General features: G+C 40.7%; 1 protein-coding gene and 1 long non-coding RNA gene across 2 annotated transcripts in view; both read left to right on the top strand.

Annotated features, from left to right (window-relative positions):
- The window catches only part of LOC140680342 (uncharacterized), an 80,669-nt gene extending 75,300 nt beyond the window's left edge, over positions 1–5,369 (top strand). The window contains exon 4 of the long non-coding RNA XR_012051511.1: positions 5,108–5,369. This is a non-coding gene — a long non-coding RNA (uncharacterized lncRNA). The remainder of the gene's footprint in view (positions 1–5,107) is intronic.
- A 14,669-nt stretch (positions 5,370–20,038) lies between these two features.
- Positions 20,039–23,176, top strand: part of MID1 (midline 1) — a 244,413-nt gene continuing 241,275 nt past the window's right edge. Inside the window, exon 1 of the mRNA XM_072933817.1 lies at positions 20,039–20,175. The gene's annotated coding sequence lies outside the window, so the exon portion shown is untranslated. The remainder of the gene's footprint in view (positions 20,176–23,176) is intronic.

Here is a 23,176-nt window from a genome sequence, read left to right as displayed (position 1 = left end):
CTTGTCCCATTGCGGGGTGTTTGTGCTCTAGTTCAGGCACAGGTGAGCACAAGGGCTCTTCATGGTAGAGCTGCAGCTTGTGCTGCATCACAGCCTTGAAACACCTCAGTAGCTACTCACATTTGGCTTTGCTGTTCTCCTCGTCATTGTCATGTTTTGCTGTGCTCTCCTTCCTTATGTGTGGGATTTCCAAACCCATGGTTTACTTACCCACTGATTACATTTTGCACATCTGTTCCTCCTGAGGTTGACAGTTTTATTTCCCGAGTGGAAGTTAGCTTCTGAGGGATCAAAGCTGTTGTGGACAGCTTTAGGGATGACATACAAGCTTTGCAAATGTAAATGGAGTGGGTTTTTTTCTGTTTGAAATGCTCCATAATAATAAAAAGAGAGATGACACCAGAAATGGATCATCTCACTTTCTTTCAGGCTAGTTATACACCTCTGGGTTCTCCTTGTCACATCTGGCAAATTACTCAGTCAGAAGGACAAGAGTGAAAAATGGGTGATTGGACTCCCTAAAAAAAATGTAGCCCAAGTGCATTTCTGTGTGGTACAGAGCATGAAGGTGTCATATGAAAACTCTCATCCTGAAACCATGTGAAACAAATACCACATTAGCTTTAAAATAAATTTTAAGAGAGGTCCATGTGGAACGCCTGACTAGAACTACAGCTGACTTTGTATGTACAGGAAGGTTTATAATTCACAGTTGCTGAAAAGTTTAATCCAGCAGTACTAAGACCAGTTTATGGAGTTTTATATGAGAGGAACAACTTGCAATAATACTTACTATAAGTCACAAAGAAAGAGACAGGGAAAATCAGTGATGTTTACTAGCCTAAAGTCTGGCAGCAATGACACTCTGAAAATGGCAGAGAGAGCCACAAACTCCAAGTGAAAAGAGGCAGCTGGTCTGCTATGAGATGGGTGCTGTTGCAAGGCCAAGGATGTTCCCGTTAGTGTCTCTAAGATTAATTAGAAGCATGAAAAGAGAGTGAGCTCTCCTGGGAAACAAAACAAAATATTTAATTACAATATACCTATTTTGCTTTTCATAATAATTGAATAAAATATTGATCCACCTAAAAACATTTAGGTGAATTAATAATTGCCCCATGGAGACACGAGGGAGGAAAATGTCAGGTGCAGATCTTGTTTTTAATGTGTGGGGGCAGCATGGAGGTCCTGGGCTCCCCATCTGTGAGAACCAATAAGGGGAAGGGGAGTAGCTGTGGAAGAGGAGCAGGATTTCATATCATCCTGTCCTTCTCCAAGCTGCTACCTGGGGCTTCATTTATGACCTTTGGAGGCTCAGTTATCTTCTGCTGCCCCACCACCTGTAACTGCAGTGACATCATCCCAAAGAAGCCAAGCATCACTCTGGCTGTGACTGACATGGCCACAGCTTTCCAGTGCAGCTAGGGAGATGGAAAAAAAATCTGAGAGAAACAGTGTTACTGCTGCTGCAGGTGGTGAAAAATAAATACAGCTGAGTCCCAGAGAAAAGTCCTTTCTTCAGCCACTTGCAACATCACATGGGGTGGGACAATTTAAATCTAATAATCTCATTGTGGCCTTTCTCCTTCCTGGTGTAAGCAGGTGAGAGAAGCAGAAAATGAAGGTAAATAAAGAGGAGAAGTCTGAGACAAAATGAGGAAAGAGCAAGCAGATTGAAGTAGGAAGCAAGTGTAAATAATTGGCTTCTCTTGGCCTCCCTAGGCATGCTTTCCACCAAGGTGTAAATTCCAGTAACAGATGTGTAGCCTGTGAAGTAATTTAGTGGAGAAATTAAAGCACTAACAAGTGGACAGTTAGGAAGTATGACATTAACACGTTTAAAGAGCTCTAAGTAGGTCTGTGTGACAAGGCTGGGGGAGCAGCAGGTTTCTGTACGTGTATTCCAGAGATGCCAGTCCCTGCTCACAGGAAGCACGACTGCTCTGTGCACTGTAGTCTGAGATGGTGTCTGCTCTATTATATGAGATTTGAAGGTGGCAGAACAGTGGGCAAAGAGGTGCAGTGAAGGTGAACCAGCACTGATGATGGAAACAATTCTTTCAGTGGCATCTGAATGACAGCGGTTTATTACTGTGCTGCCTGTTGCACATGCTGAAATGACTTTTTTAATGATAAAAATGCAGCCTTTCTCCTCCTGGGACTTAATGTAGGTGGCTTTTTCTCTTGCTTCTATACAATTTCTGTGCCCCTACAGTTTCTGTGAGCATTATTGGTGCTCTTGTTTACTCAAAGGCTTTCCTCCAACATTCAGTTTATAGTGGATTGCTCAGGAATTACATTATATGTTTTATTGTCTAGTTCTGCAGTCTTTCCATAAAATCTAACCACAGCATGGAAATATGTATGGTACATTTATAAAGTCTTCCATATGTAAAACAAATTAAGCTCTAATATTACACCCTAGGCTATTGTGCTAGTGGGAGACCAGGATTCTGCAGTTGCACTCCATTGGAATATTGCTGCTTTTTGAAGTATACAAGTAGGCTGATGTATACCTACCTGATAGGTGTTTGAAAGTGTGAACTATGAACTACTAGGTTAATAAAAAGGCCAGGCTGGAAACAAAGGACAGGCTGGACACAGTATGTATTGAAGTCACAACGATGACAGCTTGTCACTTAGAGCTGTTTCAGCAGGGATATCTAGCTAGCAGTGTGCAAATATGAAGGCATTATGTCATTATCAAACTCATGGATTGCAGAGTCCAACAAAAATCCTGGCAACTGAGAAGCTCATCTAGATATTGCCTGATGCACACCTTGCACACCTGAGTCAACTTGGTTAAAGGTAGACATCCCCAAGAGAGCAGTTCTGCTTCATATTTACCAAATGTGAGATCCTACAAGACTAAAAACTGGACTACAAAGACCGATCATGAGAATTAAATCCTAGTCCTGAGATTGCATTTACTGGTACCAAGGACTATTTCATCTCTCATCTCACTCTAACATGGTCTGTAATTATTGGTTTGCAATTCTAAAATACAGAAATGATGTTTCTGCACTTGCTCATCACGCAAAGCACTGTCTTGCTTCTGCTGTGGACAAGTATAACTCTTTTGTTAGTGACTGGGTGATTCCCACAGAGGTTTTCCTCGCTAAATGTGTCCTGTCAGGAGGTGATTTCATAAGTGTTCAGACACTGTCTGAACTGAGAGCAATAACTTTCTCAAAAACATCTGATGCTTCCCTTCTCTACTTGCACCACCCAGTAAGTTGCTTCATTACAGTCAGAAAAAGCTCCAACTATTTTTTTGTTTTTGGAAGACAATGTATAGAAAATTTGCCATTCTCTTCCCCCATTTATTTTATGGAAAAAAATAAGAATACATTTTTGAAAATATAAATTATGTGCAGGCCTGTCTCCCTCTTTTTATGTTATGTTTTCAAATTTGTTCCTAGTGTATTATTCACTCACATCCTTACACATTAGGCTATGCATTTAGTAACACAACTTATGCTAAAAAGAACATACATTTAGGAAATACAAGTGCTATATTTGTAATCAAAAGACAGTAGCTGATTTTACACTGGTTTGTTAAATTCTGAAATCTTTTCTTTCCATATTTCTCTTCCAATTGATTAGTTTTAAACAGAAGCCAAAAAGAGGGACTCAGTGTTTTGTGAAAGCTACATCTCTTGTCTTCCTAGCTCATAGCAGAATACAGTCTTTATTATTGTAAAACTATCTAAGTATTGGCAATATTCTTTTTCCTTGTTTTTATTTAATGAGAATTTCTGCAGGGTAAATGTAAAAGAAGCATTACAAAATCTTGAATCATTTTGCAAAAAGCTCAATACAGCTTAAAGAATAGAATAATGGTGCTTTATTTGTTTATGAATATTTGAATATAATTCCAGTGTAAGGCAGAAAGAATATGATGCTCAAATGATCTTTATTTTTCAATATCAAAATGAGGGGAAAAAGTGCACTTTTATCATCATGTAAAATACAGTGATCAGTATTTTGTATGTTGCAATCATAGAGAAATCTTACCTGTGTTTGGGATAGCCTGTGCATGAATTTGGTAGAGAACTCAAAGGTAGAATTTTCATAATTTACATCAGTTTAAAATTTACATATTCAACCCATATAAAAATATAGGTGTCCAATCACATAAGAGATGCATCCTACATCCAAGGACAGGCCGTGGATGTTCCTTGCTGAGCTCAACCACACCATGCCAGCTCCCACAGAGTCCCACTCCTGCTCAGCACAGCACTGCTGCTCTGTCTGCCCTGCTCTCTGCTGGACACCCCAGGGGCAGCAAATTTGTGCTGCTGCTTGCCAACAGATTCCTTTTCAGAGGAGTGTACAATGGGCATAACACGGATACAGATTTGACAGCTCTGTATTCCCTACCCAGCAGCTGTTGACAGAAGAGTCCATCTGGAGTCTGAGAAACACTTTCCAATATATTTTTTTTCTTTGAGTGGATTTTTTTTGTTTCTTAGAAATAGAAACATTTCCATTTACAATGAAGAAACAAAATGCAGCCCAGCTTGTTGCTACCATCATAGTCTGAGTGTCCCATCACATCAGACAAAAACCTATTGTACCCTATGGTAACATCAGATTTCTGTAGCTGCTATGTCTCACAGGTGGGCTTTACCTTATATTCACCTAGGCTATGGGTGCAGATACAAGGGGAAACAAAGGTCCCACCACAAAGGCACTAAGTAGAGAAGACCCCAGATTCTCAGAGAAGCAGCTGGAAAGGCAGACAATCCCCACAGTGGGGATAACCACACCGCTCATCCCAGGCAGGTGTTCCTGGCACAAATCAACCCACTGCTACAACAGGCAGGTAACTGTAATGGCTTTCAGCAGAGAAACAAGGTGGTGAATGGCCATTGGAGCTGCACCCCTCCTTGCCCCTCAGCAGCCAGGCTGGTGTGCTGTATTGTAGACTGATAGGTTTGGCACTTTCACAGGCTGCAGAAAAATAAATAATTTTCTGCTCCTATCTGTTTTTCAGTCATCTCTTGCTATTTGCCTCTTAGAATCTGTGGTCTGGTCCAGGGAATTGCTGTATGTGTTAAAAGTATGAAGGGAATAACACAGCAAATGTTCTTCTGCATTTTAGTGTTCTCACTGCTTTGCTGGATCTGTCACTGTCTCCAGCAGGAAACATAGCTGTAACTCAGGAAGGGTTTCAATTATCTTCTTGTTCGCTGGAAATAGAAGAAACCTCAAGCTGGCATGTTTCTGAAGAAGAATTCCAAGGGATACATACTTCATACCACAGAACCACAGAGACCAGAAGAAGAAAAAAAAAAAAAAAAAGGAAAAATTCCTAACTAGCTCTAAAGTCCTTGCTGTCCAAAATAAAGGGATGCAGAACATTATTCTTTTGTTACCTATTTTCTAGCACCTTACTGTCACCTATGTCTTAAAACTGTAGTATCAAACACACTGGGGCACCTTGCTGTCATGCTAATGAGCTGGCTTGTCACATGTATCATATATCTCATACTTGCAAGAAAGAAAAAAATCAGGCACACATTTGTAAATATATGCACAACCTACTGCAGGAACACAGGGATATCGAGGAAATGTACACTGTGGATGATTATAGAGACATCACAGTTTGCCACCTGAACTGTCTCCCCTGAGTTTTAACAGTGGAATTACATCTCAAAAGCTGTCTACATAAGTAACTACAAAACACTGTAATACTCTTCTCTTTCTTGCATGTTAGCATCACCATTCTCCGAAAGCAGAGAAAGTTCTGCCTTCTCCCAGCTTTTCTGAAGGCATTGTCCAGGGATAAACCTTGGGCCTGAACAGTTGTTGAGCTTAATAATCTGTTACTTCCATAGCTTGGGAGCAAATATGACAAGGTGAATTGAGCCAAGGAATCATTTAATATGCAAGTAAGACGAATATTGGAAAGTGTTTTCAGGTTACTCCATCTAACTTTTAAAAAAAGCCATTGTGCAGCCTGCTCCTCTAGGGCAGAATTTCCCCATTTGTGGGATTTGTAACTTTCTCTTCTTCCCCCCCATTATCCCTCCCCCCTCCCCCTGCTGTCCCTTGTCCCGATCCTTATCACTCCCCCTCGCCACATGGTCTGTCCCTGCTCCCCCCCCCCACCCCACCCGGCCTTTCCCATTGCTGCTCCTGCCTCCCGGAGTCTCCAGGGCTTCCCCTGCCTCCCATCCTATTTGCCACGGCTCAGGTTCCCCCCCCACCCCCGGCACGGGGTATAACCCACCCTCGGGTCGGTGCCCCATGGTCTCGGGAACACGCTTCTGCAATAAACACGTGTTTGCACCCGAGCCCCATGTCGCTATTTCGTCTGTTCCTGCGCTGGAACTGAGCCTCGCAGAGACGAGGGGAAAGCGGCCGCCGCCTCTCCCCCCCTCGCCGTGCTCCTGCAGGTGCCCGCCCAGAGCCGGTCTCGCACGGCAACAAATGGCAGCAGAGGATGGTTATTTCCATCGATTTGTGAAAGGGGGGAGAGAGAAAGGACTTCGGCCACTGTAAGAGCTCTGTTCATGCTAAGAGGAGTGGATTCGCTGGGCAGAAAACAAACCTGAAGCTCCGGGGACCCTCTTCCGTCCTCGCCAGCGTGCTCTCTACCCTGCCTGGGAGCACCCGCACTGTGGGGGCAGTGGGACTGCAGGGACTGGGAGCCGGGTAGACTTACCCGAGGACAAAGAGGACAGTTTGGCAGTGGCTCGATGGACTGAGCTCGAAGACTGGCCCGTCAGGGGACGGCATTTGATTGGAGACCAGAGACTGACAGTGGCTGAACTCAAAGTTTCAGGGATGAGCTCTGGTTAACGGGAACACCCAGGCTTCTGGGAGAGCCAAACTGCGAAAGAATACCTCCTCAGTTCAGCGCGATTTTCCACCACCGAGGAGAGAGATAGAGATTTCCTTGTCCGAGCCCGGAGGGTAAGTTGGGTCAGAGCAGGATGGGGACCCTGGCGGGTGGCTGGGCTACCTTTTTTTCTTTTCTGTGTTTTAACCACCGTCCGCATCCAGATGGGGGCTGCAGGCTTGCATGTCCCTGGCAGCCAGGAGGCTTTTTCTTTTCTGAAGAGGACACAACCTTGCTCAGTCTTTTTGGGGTAACTCATACTGGAAAGCTCCTTCTCTTTCTCGGAAAGCTTCCTTTTCTACCCTCTCCACCCTATTCTGGGCTATGGGGGCAGGGGGGGCCGAAAGGACACCAAAGGGACAGAATTGTAAATGGCGACACGTCAGCTATGGGAGAATTGTTAACATTCTAAGAGAGGCCCTTCACATCCACGCATTTTGTCGGCTTCCAGCCGCGTCGGGCCCCTCTCCTGTAGATTTTCCCCTCGGCTTCTGCGAAGCCCCCCCTTCCCTTTTCCCCACAGACTTCCCCCAACCTTCTCCCTTGGGGATGGCAGCAGCCGAGCTGCCCCAAGCGCCCTGCCGGACACTGTTATCCTCCCTTAGGGGCGGCATTGGCCGTGCCTCCCCAGGCGAGATGCAGTGAACCCGGCACCCCCTCCCAAGATGGCGCTAGCCATGCTACAGAGACCCAATTTTCCCGCCTTGACCCTTCTCTTCTGCCAACATTTTCCCGCCAGCCCCACCCATCCCCCAATGGCCCTGCACCATCCTGCAGCGAGCCAGCCCCTACTGGGGGGGAGGTGAGGTTGGATTAATCCCTCAGTCCTTCTTCTGGCCCCCCCTCTCATGGGAGGGGTCGCCGGACGGGCCCCTCCATTAGAGGACCTCCCTTTGTAAGAGAGCTTTCCCCTTTGCTGTGGGGGGGCCTCCCTTCGAAGGGAGTGGAGCTGGAAACCTGGACCAGAACTCCACTGTTTTCCTTCCCCTGAAACAGTGGCACCCAGGTTCACCCCTTTATCCCATCTCCTAAATGTATCTTGCCCAAAGTTCCCTTATTATTTCAATACAAGTGTTCCCCATTGCTTGTGATAATTTGGAAATAACTTCTTGGATTGAGCTATATCTTATAGAAGGAAAGATCATCCTCTCTAGTTACTGCCCACAATGCTATGCCAACTTTGCAATCAAATAATCAAATTGGAGAAACCACATCGCTGTTTGCTGCCTGTTTCTGCTCTGCTAGAATTTGAAAACCACAAACATCGTGTCATGAATCCTGCTTTCATCCTCAATACAGAATTTGTTTATCATAATTTTGTACCCTTTATCTTAAATGGTAATGTGGCAAAGATTTTTGCCCCATTCATTGTAACTATGATTGGTATATCACTTTCTGATGTCTCTTGACTTACGTTTTCTCAGTAATTTTTAACATTGCTAATTAGTTTTTACCTCAGAACTCCCTTTCCTTTATGTAAATTCAAAAGATGAATTATGGGATTTGTAACTTTTTTTAGGTTGTACAGGAAGCCATATCATATATGTACCAGCTGAACCCTGCAGAGGTGAAGCCAATGTCAGCAGTATCACCTCCTTTCCAAACAGTTCAGTAGCCTCTCAACAAACAAACAGCTGGGGTCACTCCACCTACCAGCACTCCCACCCAGCAGCAATGGGTGACTGGTTCTTCCAGTTTCTTGCAAGCCAGAAATAAGTTGCAGATACATGAAAAGGTAAGGGGAAGGAGCTGCCCTTCCACCTAGGATCAATGAGAATCTTGAGCCTGTATACACATCCCCACCCACACAGACAAACAGCAGCTCCAGCCGGTGAGAGAACACATCATGGGCTGAAACTTTTTGGGCTGTTGTACTGAGGCTGCTCAGGAGAAAGCTACATACTGCTTGTACTGGGAAAAGGATTGAAGAGAAGGGTGTTGGGAATCCCTTCTTGGATGTGTTGGAGATGTTATAGACCTGGGAAAGAGCACAGTAAAGTGCAAAGTTTTCTTGTGGTCTGAACATCAACTGAAGTATAATATTTTGAATAATCTTGATACAAGACCACATTTTCAAATTCTGATGGTTGACTATCCTGATTTTTCGCTTTTTAGAAGTCTGCTGTGGATTTTGCTGGACATGGCCATTGAATACAGTTGCTCAGGTGAAGAAGTTGAAGGTGAAGAAAATGCATGGAGCAGATTTAACTGAACTGGAACTTCACTTGAGATAACTGCTAATATTGCAAACTTTATGAAATTATTATAAGTAGTAGCACTCAATAAACATAAACAGCTAAAGCTTTGTGTCCCTGTCTGCTCTAAAATACCTTGTTTCCAATATCACAGTGTCATTTCTTCATTATTGAATGACCCCAAATAGTGTTTTATATATAAATCTATAGGTACTGGTCTAAGTACCTAGATTTGGTTTTTTCTAAGCCTACAACTGATGCAAATGTCAAAGATGAAAATGTCCTTCCTATTTCAGACTTTCAACACCATGAAGAATAAGCAATATTTTTTCCTTTTTAAAGTGCAAGCCACCTTCAAGCCTTTTGAACAGGATGAGAGAGGCCATTGATACATAGTTTCCTAAAGAAGGGCAAGTGTTACTCAGTATAATTTTGAAGTGTGTCAACTGAAGTACATTTAATTGCTTCAACGGTGGAATAAACAATTTTTTATGCAAAATGAAATCAGTATTTAAATATTCTATGTAAATTCTGATGCTTCTCTTTGGAGTGCATGTCACAACAGGTCCTGTCAGATTTTTTCAATCAAGTTTAGAGACAAAGCATGCAGAAAGCTTATATTCCAATAGAGAAGAGTAAAATATTCAGGGAATGAAAGTTGCCCTCGCTTCTCACAAAGATTTTTGGTCATGCTTACAGAGATTTCTAAGCACTTTAAGTTGTTCTGGCATCTCTAGGCTATAAAAAAGAGATACTTCTTTAAACTCTCTCATTTTCCTTGACATATGAGTTCACAAAGTGAACAAAATTGTTTTTTGGTTCCATGAAGGCTGTCATTCTAACACTGTTGTAAACTCAAAACTCCTGGATTGTAAACAAAATAGTACTACCTTTAATTTTTAGACACAACTGGTAGTATTTTCAAATTCATTGAAAAATGTGCTGCAGTATTTTCCATAATGGGCTGAACAATTTTATCCACTTCTTCCTTCAATTACACCTTCAATATTACTGGAAGAGAGAGTAACAAGAGGTGTTTAAGCAACAGAGGAAATAGGAAAGGAGAAAAAGTAGATGTTGTTGCCAGGATAATGGAACCCCAAGGACAGTGACTACATTTTCCTAGCTATAGATCAGCTCACAGTCTAAGTTTCTTAACAGTTAGATTTAATTAAACTTCTTTTTCTGTATCTGCCATTAATTAAGCATTTATTCCTCACCTTTGTGATTAACATGGATTGAACCAACATGTTTGTGCAATAGTCTGTAGATTTTTAACAGATAAATTATTTTTAATTATTTATGCAGGTCTAATTCCTTTTAGAATTGGTCAAAATGTGGGTCTGAAACAATATTCACAGACCAGTTAGTTTCCTGCTTAGAAGAGTACAATGTGTTTCAGGAGGGCTTTGAAAAAGATATGAAAAAAATATTAGCTTGCTGTTTCTCTCTATTAAATAGAGTTAGAACAGTCAGCACTCCTGTGAAGTTCAACAAACAAAAAAAAAATTTAAAAACTAAAAAGTAATCCAACCAGCCAGCTTCTACCCACCAAATACTTACAGATGTGATTATATTTAGTTACAAGAACAAATAGCTAAACTTTCTTTATTGCACATAATGTCTCCAGGGACCCTGGCAGTGAAGATGACTGGTTAGAGGTTATTTGATTATTTGCTTCTATTCCTCCAGTGACAGATCTGCTACTTTCCTACTGTCTGACTACTTGCTGTAGTTGGTAAGGTGATGCCAAATTTTACAGAAAAATAAATATCTAGAGGTGGGAATCAGCTGACAAAGTGTCTGCCAACGATCAATATTCACTTTACAGTCCCCAGAGAAAAGTAGGCACTTAGAGGGCATAATTCCTAAAGCAGATGCCTAAAATAGCTGATCTAAACCGAGCCCTGGAAGTGCTGACTTCAAATGCAGCAACAGCCCATAGCTCAGAAGTGGAGGCAGCTGCATTATGGATCTGGGAAGACATTCCCTATGGCAGGAATCTGATTACAGAAGATGCTGCTATAGGGTAAGGTGGCCTCCATGCACACAGAGCTGATTGTTGTGCCTTTTGCATACCTGAGAGCTGCCTTGACAAGTGAGCTTAAGCTTAATTACTCCGCATCCCAGCATACTACACCAGGTGTCAAATGCTGCTTGAGAGAGCAATTAGCTCGGCAGGGTGAAGCCTTGAGAAGGCTGACCTAGAGCAGAGGATAGACAGAGATAAAGAATAAAGTAGGCATTTATTAAAAGGCCTCAAAAGGCCCTCACCTTAGGCAGCTCAAGAGCCCAGCCAGGGCTACACCCAAGATGAACCCAAAATGGTCACAAAATGGATGATGGGTCACAGGGTCTCACACTTTCATAGTTCTGGTCCATTAGCATATTGGAGTTAATTGTCCAGTTATAGCTTCAGCTTCTAAAGTCACATCCTTCTTGTTTTCTTGTTTTCTTGTTTTCTTGTTTTCTTGTTTTCTTGTTTTCTTGTTTTCTCGTCTTCTCGTTTTCTCGTTTTCTTGTTTTCTTCAATCCACCGTTGTTTATGCTCTTGGGCCTGACATTTGGATCCTTTGTCCCTGGTCCCATGCTAGGAAAGGAATTATTTTTTCTACCTACTCTGTGAAGAGAGCTTACTATTCCCCAATATGAAGCACAGAACTACACTAAAGCAGTACAGAATCTGAAAAATATAAAAGCTAAAACCTGAGGCATCAGGGCAATGGTTTCCCTTTGCCTTGGTTTGTGACTGGCAATGCAGATACTGTGTGGCAGGGCCAAAAGAACAGAATAATGATGGAGCAGTCTGGCATGATAAAACCTCCTCCTTTTCATTCCTGTGGCTCTCCTGAACTTATTATTTAACAGCTTTTAAATCTACATCAGAAGAGTGTTTGTGAGTTAAAGTAATAAAATCCTTGGGAAGAAGACTCCAGTTTAAGGAGGCCCAGGTGTCACTGACCAGCAAACCTTGGGTAGCAGGAGACAATGAATGAATGGAGGAGACATATTTCCTTTAGAGTAGATGAAAATTTACCTCTGTTGTTTCCTACCTGCCAGCCTTCAGCTACAATCCTTTGCTTGCTGTCAAAGGATTGTCAGTTTTTAATTAAGGCAGTTAGGGAGCATTTCTGGTCACTCTGTATTATATGTATATAATAATATGAACTAAGTTGAAATAAACTGAATTCAGAGAGGCTACTTGCATAACTAGGGAATTTTAAAATGCTTAAGACTTTGCAGAACTGGATCTTTACTCCTTTCACAAGCCAAATCCTGTAAAGGAATTTTTATATGTAAAGTTCTAAACAAAGACTCCAAAGTATGGGCTGAAAGAAGTTAGTATAGCCTAAAAGAAGCTATCCACTCCAGTCTTTTGCATATTTTACAGGTTTATCTGCTTCACTATTTTGAGTATACTATCTAATCTCCCTTTAAGTATTTCCTTTTCTGATATCCCAGAAGTTTCTCTTGGCAGACTTCTCTATTGATGAATAACTCTTATTTGGAGATTTGTCCTCACATCTAATCTAAATTTGTTGTGTTTTAGGTGAACATTTTCCTTGAGCAACCATAATCAAGTCTCTCTCTTTTATCTTATTTCTCTCAAAAGCTCCTTAAAAGTTCTATATTTTGTTTAAACTACATGTCCTTTCCATCTTGTTCCTTATAGCTTGCAGCTTTCTTAATGTTCTTCATCTTTGCTGCTCTCTCATCTTCCCAGTGAGAAGGTCAAAGGATATCCTAAGTGAAGCCTCAGCTGTCATGTGTATACTCTAAAGTACAGTTCTTTGAATATGTGTTCTTTCAGAACACATCAGAGTATTATCTCTGATTTTCATTTGTTTAGACACAAAATCTAAAAATGCATTTTAACTAGTTATTTTCAATAAATTTTGGAACAAAGGAGTTCACTGTTTACCTTAAGTAGTGGCTGGGACAGATCACTTTTTATTAGAAACATTTGATTTTGCAATACATCCACATTTGTCCTTATGTGCTGTTGAATGGTTTCCTTCCTTTTCCTCATCTGGGGACTCCATGACAAAACTTACTGTTGATCAGCGTTTCAGGATTTCCACATAACAAAGACCTGTAAATAAAAAAATCCACTCTTCCTTTAAATACTCTCACCTCCCAGAATGCAAATTTTTCTCTGGCCTTTTCTGTCTTTCCCTAAGTTTTGATATTGTTACACACACAGTGAGGCTTGAAGATATGGACTGTTTAAAACTAAGGATCAAACTAGTCCATATGTTCTACTGTAAGGATCAAACTAGTCCATATGTTCCAGTAGTGCTCAATATTTTCTTAGATATGTAGCTCATTTTCACATGCTCGTTGGCCAGCAGTCATATCTCCCAATTCAAGGAATGTAGCTGGCATTCTAAGCCATGTGTGTGGTCACCCTCTGAAGGGTGCACCCTCAGAAAGGCACACCTCTTTCAGGTGATCCACTTATGGTCTGAGAAACAATATTTTGCTTCCAGGAACCACAAAAGAGCTTATGGTGGCTGGGCTCCAATTTTCAGTACTTCACCTCTGTAGTCAGGTAAAATGAATTCATGCAGTTGCCAGGCTGTGAGTCCCCAAAAGTGCTAAGGAAAGCAAACACACACCGTGAGTTTGATGCTGCCCTCATGGCAAGCAAGGGAACAGGCAGTCCTGCATTGCCCTTCTGCACACTCCTGCTCTGGAGCATCTCTCTGGGCTCATTTTCCAGGATTTTCCAGTTCACATGCTTTCTTCCATTTTCTGCAGTATTACATGGGATTAAATATAAAAAATTCATCTGGCAATGGCTCTTTCATCTGCAGCATCATCCTTCTCCTACATGTAAAATTGTGTCACTGATTTAACTAATCTGATAGTTATGTCAATTCAAACATTAATGACATTTCTACTACCCCATCATCAGAAAAGTATGCTTAATATGGAAGGTGCTGCAGTTAAAGACATATTGAGAGGACTTTAAAACAAAGCTTCAAGCACAGCTGGTCAGCATTAAGCATCACAGTGCTTGCAGTCCCCAGTGTTGATGTTGACATGAAGATAATTTCTGCTGTCTGGAATTCTATGGCATTAAGAACTAAGTGCTTTGCAAATGTCCTTCTTAGTATAGGTATTCTGAGAGTTTTTTCTCCAGACCCTAAGGAGTTTACACAGTCTGAAAGCCTGTTTAATTGTCTGGTTTATTTTCCAAATGCCATTTAAATCCATCTCTAATCTTCATTAATAACAACATTATAATTACTTCATTAACTTTTCCAGATAAAGTGTTTAAACTCTACGGAAGCAAATAGCTTTTTTGCTAGATTGTGTGCTAATGGCTCCATCTAATACACAACCTTGAGTTTAAAATGTATTTAATGAAATAATAAAGCTCTTGTTTAGTGTGTGCTATTGAAACCTGAAGAACACGTGGTACAAGGGTAAAGATAGCAACTTGTTGTGTTACATTGATTTAATGATGCATTTTGAAAGACTGGTGAGGAAGAAAGTTCAATTCATTTCCCAAGGGTAAAAATAATACCTTTAGTCATTGCCCTTAACTTGTTTTGACATCTTTGTTTTTGTGTAAAGGTTAAGTAATGTGGTCAAATTTTATAAGTAATGCTTTATTAACGAAGTACTTGCATTAAGGCTGTAAAATTGAACACCAGATCAGGAAATAATAAAAAGTAAGGGTTGTATCATAAAGTTAACTGATTTGTACCGTGAGTGTTCCCCAGATAAGGTATGTGCTCAGCTGCCCACAGTATGTGCAGTTGTGAGTTACTGCTTCTGAATAACTTTTCCGTTTCTTCTTTCTTGACTACTTTCATGTTCACCCTGAATGTTGAACGAATGCAGCTTCTTACAGTAATTTTTAGTTTGCCTTTGCTGGAAGAAAAGCAAACCCCTGTGTCTCCTGTCAGCTGACTATGTAAATTACAGTCTGTGGCTATGTAGCTCTCAGGCCCAAGTCTGTGGCCAGGGTACCTGCTGACCTGGAAATCTTGTGGTTTTCCCTGAAGTTCCTGTGTGCATGTGGTTATAATCAAGGAACTTGTGGCTGAGAGACAACTTCAGCTGTTTCTTAGATGTGTGACTGTCATTTAGATGCCTCTAGTGCATTTCAAGGTGAAGTCAAATGACTTCAGTGGGCCACTGCAGAGGGCAATGTAGCATCACAGATTTTTACTTTTCCATGAAATGAGATGGAAGCATTTACTCAAGCTGCCCTGAAGTATCTTCTGTGAGGCAAAAGCAAATAACTGATGAGTAGTAGTAATGAGAAATTTTCAAAATTTCTCTGCTGTTAGTCTCTGGATGGGACAGTTCATTTTCTTACCCCCACCCCAGTGAGATACAGGAAGAAAAGAGAAAAAACAGAAGTCAGAAAATTGATGGGCCAAGACAAAGACAATTAATAGGTGAGTATGGTGGGAAGCACAGCAAAGTAACAGAGTCACCACACTGCAAGGAAACCAATGCCCAGCCAGTCTCCAAACAATGGCTACCTTGGGAAGCCACCCTCCTCCTTCTTAGTCTATCTTTGGCTTTAATAAATTTTTGTTAGATGGTATGAAACATCGCTTTGGCCAGCATGGATCAGCTGTAGTTACTGGTAGTGTCTCCTCCCCTTTCCTTGCCCACTCCCGACCTTCTCACTGGAGTAGGGCAGTGTGGGGAAAAAAAGGCAACTTTGCATGTTGAGGTGTGCAAGCACTCTTCAGTAACAGCCAGACAAAAGTATTTTATCAATGAAGTTTCAACTACAAAGCCAAACCTCAGAACACTACTGGCCCCTCAGAAGAAAGTTAACTCTATCTCAGACAAATCCACTCAGACGAATTTCTCTAGCAATTAGCTTGCTTGGGGAAGGCTGTATTTAACACCAGGGCATCTTGTTCATAGTTTTTTCAGGTTGTAAACTAAAAGTCTGAGTCTATCTGTGTATTTGTGTATCTGTGTATACTGCCACAGTATCTTAAAATGCAATGTTAGCATTCTACATGTATAAATTATATTATAGTAGTAAAGAAAAAACACTTGTGGACTTGTACACAGAAATGTATTCAGGGGTTTAGGATTTTAAGCTAAAAACCATTTGATGTAGAAAGAAAGATGCCCTATGATATTGCATGTCTTTGAAGAGATTTGTATTTGAAACAAAGAATGTTATAACTGAATCTACCTCATTTGTCAGGTAGTCACTGCTGCCATCCTAGCTGAGCACAGGACTTGATTTGAGGGCTGGCTAATGTAGCTGAGAGCAAACAATAAACTATTGAAGGAATGATCTTGTTGCACCCCACAAACAGAACATACATTGTGGGATGCTGGTGATGCACATCTCTGAGGGAAACTGAAGATGTAAAGATGCAGATACCAAGATGAGGTTTGAAATCTTGCCTGTATCAAAGTGAAAGGAAGTGTTGCCATTGCATGGAAGAAATTAGAATTTCGAGAATGCATTAACAGCTTGATTCTGGAAAATGTGCAGCACTGTGCATTGTGCAGTGAAACCTGAGAGATCTCTGTTGCTTTATACTTACCTGGCTAAATTGAGCCAATTTATTTAGCCAGTCAAGTGTGGACAATTTCAGCCTACAAAGAACTTCAGAAGCAAACATTGTTATTGAGTAAGAATTCAGTGAAAGGAGACTAAACCTGCCGTGTTTCACCCTGAGCATTTAACAGGGAAAAAGTTGAAGGAAGATATTTAAAGATTCATGCCAAGATGACTGGAAAATAACATTATTTGTTTCATATACACTTCTTGGTGTACTGCTCTCACCTATTCTATTCAATCAAAATTCACCATGAAAATTTACACTAGGTTTCCATTTCTGGTACAAAACCACAAAGAGTGACATGACTGTGTATTTTAAAAATGGGCAGAAGTGGAAGAGGAAAAATCCATCAGTCTTTTCATAAGAGAAAGTATTTCTTATAAACCACTTTTTGAGATGAAGTAAGTATAGCTAGTAAAGCATGCAACTGGAAGTAAAGAGAAAGTCAGCAACCCATTGATCTATAACCAAGGTTCTGCCCAGGAGCATGATTCTTGGCTCTGCTGGACAAAGGTCATTTGGCTTACAAAATAGTTACTATCTAAACAGCAGGGACTAAACTAATGCCAATAAACTGTTTGTATGGGTTGTGCACAGGAAACAAGCTAATGACACACTGAATGAGAGTGTCTGTTTAATGCTGGGCTTTTGCTGGGGGAAGCTTGAAGCGTAGCAGTGAAGAAAATCACTCTTTGTCATCCACTGCATTAATTTCTAATGAATTTTTTAATTCCTAGCATTAAACCCAACATATCCTAGAGGCCTGCTTAGATCTTTTCTTATACTCTCTGATGCAGAACACAAGCTCAAATTTGCTTGTATTCTGTATCGTACAGACCTCTTCCTGGAGAAAAGGAGAGGATGGTTTCAGCGTAATTAGTCTTAGCTTTACATGAAGATAGATATATGTGTAACACAACAGTAAATGGAGATAATAAGTCTAAGTTACTCTTAGCTTCAAGAATTAGCTGAATTGCATGAGAATTATATAGAGTATTCTTAAAAAAATAAAGTACTCAGAAATAAAAAAGATATGACTATGACATCTATTATTATGATTAACTGTTGTTGATACTTTAGCAGAGACATGCAGTGCAAATATAAATAAATTTCATTCTTATTTATGTTTGAGGAATAAATTATTATTTTATTACACGTATTGTTTAAGCACATTTTCTCTTACAAAGGTAGCATATGCAGGACTCAGGGAAACTTTTCATGCTTTTGCCAGCATTCTAATAAAATCACAGCTTGGGGGCCAAGAAGTAAAGAAAGAGATTTCATGCCTGGCTGTAAGAGCCTAGATCCCCTGACTGATTCTCAATATGATGTTTGGGTAAAGAGATGGAGGTAAACAGGTATGTCAGGAGGTAAAGGGGTATGTCAGGTGTAGAGTATGAAAGTTAGTTGAGTTTTCAGCTTGAGACAAGGGTAAGTAAAGCACGTGTATGTGCACTGAAGAAATGGTGGGAAAATCCTTAATTGAGGGAGCATTTTAGATAAATGAATGTGATGTTTATTGTGGGTCTGGGTTGATTAACAGAAAAAGTGCTATCCTAAAGACAGACTGTCAACCATACTTGAAGTAATATCTACTAGCTAATCTACTATTAGCCTAATAGCCCTCTAAAAATTCCTTTGTTGTTGCAGTTTTGGGAATCTGATGAATTTTAATTGGCTTGACTCATGCAAAAAACCTGATACTCATTCAGGAACTGGTCATGAGATCACCGGTGGTAAGGGAATACTTGGCTGTATAGTCCAGTGCAAATGCTTTGTCACAGGAGCATGAACTTGGCAAGGCCAAGATCCTCTTCTTATGCAGCTGAGCCACAAGTGGGTTATCTGTCCCAAAAGAACTAAATGAAGATCATTACACCAAGCCCCTGGCCACATATTCTTGATTCCCTGTACACTGTATAGAGAGACTATTTTAGATGTATTTATTGAGTGTCTTACAACTTTTATTGGTATTGTTTTTCATTTTTCTCAACTTCTAAACCAAACTCCTTCAGTATCACGAGGCTGAATGTTTATGCCTCGGGGAAAGAGGAAAATTATAACTAAAGAATTATTGAAACCATTAGGTCTGGACATTGGGAATAGCTTTTCTGTGCAATATAGTAATGCAATGATCTTCAAGTCATATATTGGGCAGCAATAAGACATGCTGTAGTCCAGTGGATAATGATAAGTTCCAGCTTTTGGGTGGTACACCAGTGTTTCTAACACTCCATAGGTCACCAGGAAGCCAAATTTTTGTCTCTTGTGCATTTTGAATTATAGACAATATATCCAGGGGACAGAATGAAAAAACATTGTATATTTTAGAGCTCATTGTATTTTTTTTTAAGTCAGCCTCTCATAATTTTATCAAATCTTGAAAATTTTCTCAATTTCACTTATACTTTTGTGTTCCTCCATCATTTGTTTTGTTGCTTTTTTCCCCTTTCCTCCTGCTTTTTGCTAATTTCCCCTGCATATCAGCAATGTTTTAGCTTGTAGAAAAGCCATATCTAACAGTGAATCTTGCCTGAATATAATAAAGTGACACATATTACATTATTTTCCCTGTAATTAATTAATTAATTAATTAGCTGCCTGCTGAAGTTTTTCCAGACAAACAAGTTGTGTTTGCAGAAAAGGGTTAGCAAGTAGTGAGCAGTCAAAGTGATGAAAAAAATACGTGAAGTACACATGTCATTGCTCTGTAGAGTGCAGCATAGGCTTGTTCTTGGTACTTCCTCTATTCCGTTTCCCTGTTTAGGTAGGGGTGTGTCTGTTAATATATTGTAATCACACATCTCTAACAAAGACAGATCTGTCACCAAATGCTTAACTATTACATTGTATAGAAAAAGAAAAACAAGTTTTTCCTACACTGCATCTTTCCATTGATATCAGTAATGCAATCCTCATTTTCTAACCTTTTCACATAACACTTGCTATATGATAGTCTTTATATGGAAACTTCAATACTATGGGAATTATTTAAACACTTTTAGAAGGTGTGTGCACAAATCTTTGTCTCCTTGTAGTACATACATACCTTTGTCACCTCCACTTTTCTAGGATGAAAATGCAGGCTCAGTGTTCTGTAAAGTCGTCAAGTGTTTAATGCAATGCGAACATAGTACTCAGTATTGCTATGACTTTAAGTAATGAAATAACTACATAGGTGCTAAACTACTGCAAGGAAACTGTTCTCCCATTTGAAGACCCTTCACCTCGCTGTGCTAAGCAAACTTCAGGCACTCGGTCCCATTTGGTATCTGTGGAGTTAACTGAATGAAGCTTACTCCCAGTTAGGCTCTGTCACCAGGAATGCAATTTGTGTTTACCTATATAAGGAAACCTGTTGGACCTAAAGGGCTCGGCAGGGCTGTCCGTGCCTGCGGGAGGCGCGGGCGCTCGGGGCGGGCGGGGCAGGAGCGGGGCAGGAGCGGAGCGAGCGCAGCCCCCGGCGGCCGCACCGCAGCGCACCGCAGCGCCAGCCCGGGGAAGGGCTGTCCCCGCTTCTTCGGCTTCGGGAAAAGAGGAAACAACTGCCGGGGGAAAAATGGAGACGCAGGTATGTCAGGCGGATCCTCACAGCCGGGGGGTGGCGAGGTCGGGGTGCGGAGAGGGTCGGAGCGAGGTTTGCCCTTCCAGCTGCTGCTGCCTCTAAGACGCCGTGTGAGCTCCATGGGGGCTGCGGAGCGAAGCGGGCGGTGCTGCGGGGCAGCCCCGTAACTTGTCTGACAATCCATGTGCTCCTAAGTCGGATGCACCTTCGTTTTACTGCAGATTCTCAAACTTTCTTAGCTCTGATGGAACACAGATGTGAGCTGAGACTGGAAATAAAGCCGAGATGCTTTGGTCAGTTGGCTGAAGCGCTGCAAATCTGTGGTGTTATCATCCTAGTATATCTGGGAAAAGAAGTTCCTGACGTGTTTGTTGTTTGGTATTTTTTAACTTTTAAAATGTAGATTTTGCAAAAGGTGCAGTCCTTTAGCATGTCTAGGGTTTTGGTGTATTTTATTTGGATGTGTGTGGATGCAGCTAAATCAGCATAGCTGGAATGTGTTTGTGACAATACAGGGAGTTCCTGTTGCACTAAAGATTTTGCAGTGAGTTAAAATATAAACTTCAGGTACTGTTATAGGAAATGTAAGCTAAACAGGTTCTACTACAATGGGGATTACCCAGTTCAAAACAAGGATTTGTGTTTCTTAGGAAGTATTTGCACAGTATGATAACATTTTTGAAACAGGTTTTCAATAAAATCCTCACAAAGATAGAGAAATTTTTCCTGAAGACTTTAGTCAGAACATAATGAAAAACAAAGTTGTAAACTATTTTCCAATAGGTCTCTAGCTGTAAGAATATTGGTATGCAGTCCATCAGGACAGTTACTGTTAAGTAGTACCATGTTCATTGTGGAACTTTATTTAAGTTTTCTGCCATTATGGTGTATTACCATGGAATATATTCTATTATTAGGAAGGGAGAAATATTTTCAGTTGCTGTCTTGTAGTATCTTCTAAGGAAAAAAGTTGCAGAGAACTAGTCAGAGTGTATTTTCAGAGTGATTTTTTTTCTGACATTAGAGACTAAGAGATATATAATTACTTTCCTCTTATTTTCATGGTTATTCATATTTATGTGTGCACAGGCATGTGAATGCATTCATTATGAGAGATGTAGCTACATCTTTCCTAGTGGGGAAAGTAAAAGTCCTAGGAGGTTTGAAGCTTACAATGAAGATGATTATTATTTTAAAACCCTCTTTCTTCTAAATAGCTGTGATTTTTATGAATTAATGTCTCCCTGAGATTAGTAATATAGAATTACCTGCTTAAAATTAACTCGGAATAAAGAAAGAATTAAAAGTCACTTATGTTCATAGAGATTCTCATTAATTTCTGTGTAAGATTTTTGTTAACTCCTGACTTTAAATCCTGAGTGAGGTTTTAATGGGAATGACACAGAACAGCTATAGTAGTTTCAGTAGAGACTTTTATAGGAGCTTCAACACCACAGAGTACATAGCAAGTTCCTAAATACCTATTTCAGGGCTGAAGCTAATGGGTTTCTTGTGATTAATCATCTTTGGTTGTGGTGAAGCCACAAAGAAAGCAAGGCTGGTGGACCAGAACCATAAATTTCACTTGTACTTCTCATCCTGGTGGCTTTGTGGAATACCTTTATTATTTTGAATTGAAAAGGAGTAAAAAGAAAGGACTTTTAACAGGGCTGTTAGTAAAGCATAAATTTAAAGGCCAAGAGACTCCAGGGAAACCTGGTCTTAAATCACCTTTTTCATGTCTCTGCAGGAAATTGCATTGCCCCCATCAGTTTGTCTAGCTATGTTGCAATCATTAATGGTCTTTTGATTTCCCAGTGCCAAGCAAAGTAGAATTGTGGTTCGAAGTCTCTACAGTGTGTTCTGGGTTGGCATGAGCTGTCTGTGTCCCAGGATGTGAGCAGCATCTGTGTGGCAGGGCTGGCCCAGGCTGCAGCCTGCCTGCCCCTTGGTGAGCTCTGTGGGTGTGACCCTCCCTAGGGACACAGGGGAAGGAGTTGGGTCTCACTCCTTTCAGCCTCAGTGCTTGCCTCTACCACCCACAGGAGATGTGTAATGATGTGCCTTCAGAGCTTGCAGCATCAGAGGGACCTGCCTAAAACCAGTGTCTGTCCCAGGGTTTTAACTCAGCTTGGTTGTGCCTGTGGTGTGGCACAAATTTCCATTAGCCTGGATGCACAAAAAGCAAATTCTTTTCAGGACAGAACTGATGCTTGGGAGATATAGCCCAGGGAAGTTTTATGCTTGTTTACAGTGTGAAAAGAATTTCAAAGTAAATAAAGTTATTTTTATCCCATTTAAAATATTGGATAGACCTTGTGCTGCATCTAAAATCACAAGAAAATCCAGTGGCTATGACTGGATGACCATTCTCTGGCCTGAGCTCCTGCAAGTCAGCCTTCTACCGTAGGCATGGGTCTCTAACCCATGCTAATAGGTGATGAGCTTTATTCACTGATTAAAGAAAAAAGAGATAAAGGCATTCTGCCCTGTTTAAAGTTTTTTTTTTTTAAATTTATTAATTCAAGGATTCCTTTGTGTCAATTTTAATGGCAGAACTATGTTCAGAATGCAGTAATGGTGTTGTGTTGGACTGTGTATTTTGAGGATGAATGTGTTGAACCCAGGTGACAGCAATGAGCACACAAAGTCTGTGCACACACCTGTGGGGCCAGCTTTAGTTGCGTAACTGAGACAAGACTGAAGGAAAGCAGGAATACTTGGACATGATAATATTGATAATGAATCAAAATTATCTTCTGCCTTCTTGTTGTGATGCATTAATTAATGAGAACTGTTAAGAATTTATTACTTTTAAATCAGAAAGTGCTTTATGTGTTTAGCATATAGTACCATAAAACTTTTGTTTAGAAATCAAAGAAACTACTTAATGTCTTCAATGCTTTTCCAAATTTAGTAATCTGCTCATCATAAAAACAAAGTTAGGGCACTTTTTTTGTAGGCTTGCTTGACTTGCATCCATCACCTCATTTTTGCTTTCAATTTC

The sequence above is a fragment of the Taeniopygia guttata genome, chromosome 1, assembly GCF_048771995.1.
Source record: "Taeniopygia guttata chromosome 1, bTaeGut7.mat, whole genome shotgun sequence".
Classification (NCBI taxonomy): domain Eukaryota; kingdom Metazoa; phylum Chordata; class Aves; order Passeriformes; family Estrildidae; genus Taeniopygia; species Taeniopygia guttata.
The sequence above is the reverse complement of the archived record's forward strand: the minus strand, read 5'-3'. Positions and strand labels throughout refer to the sequence as shown.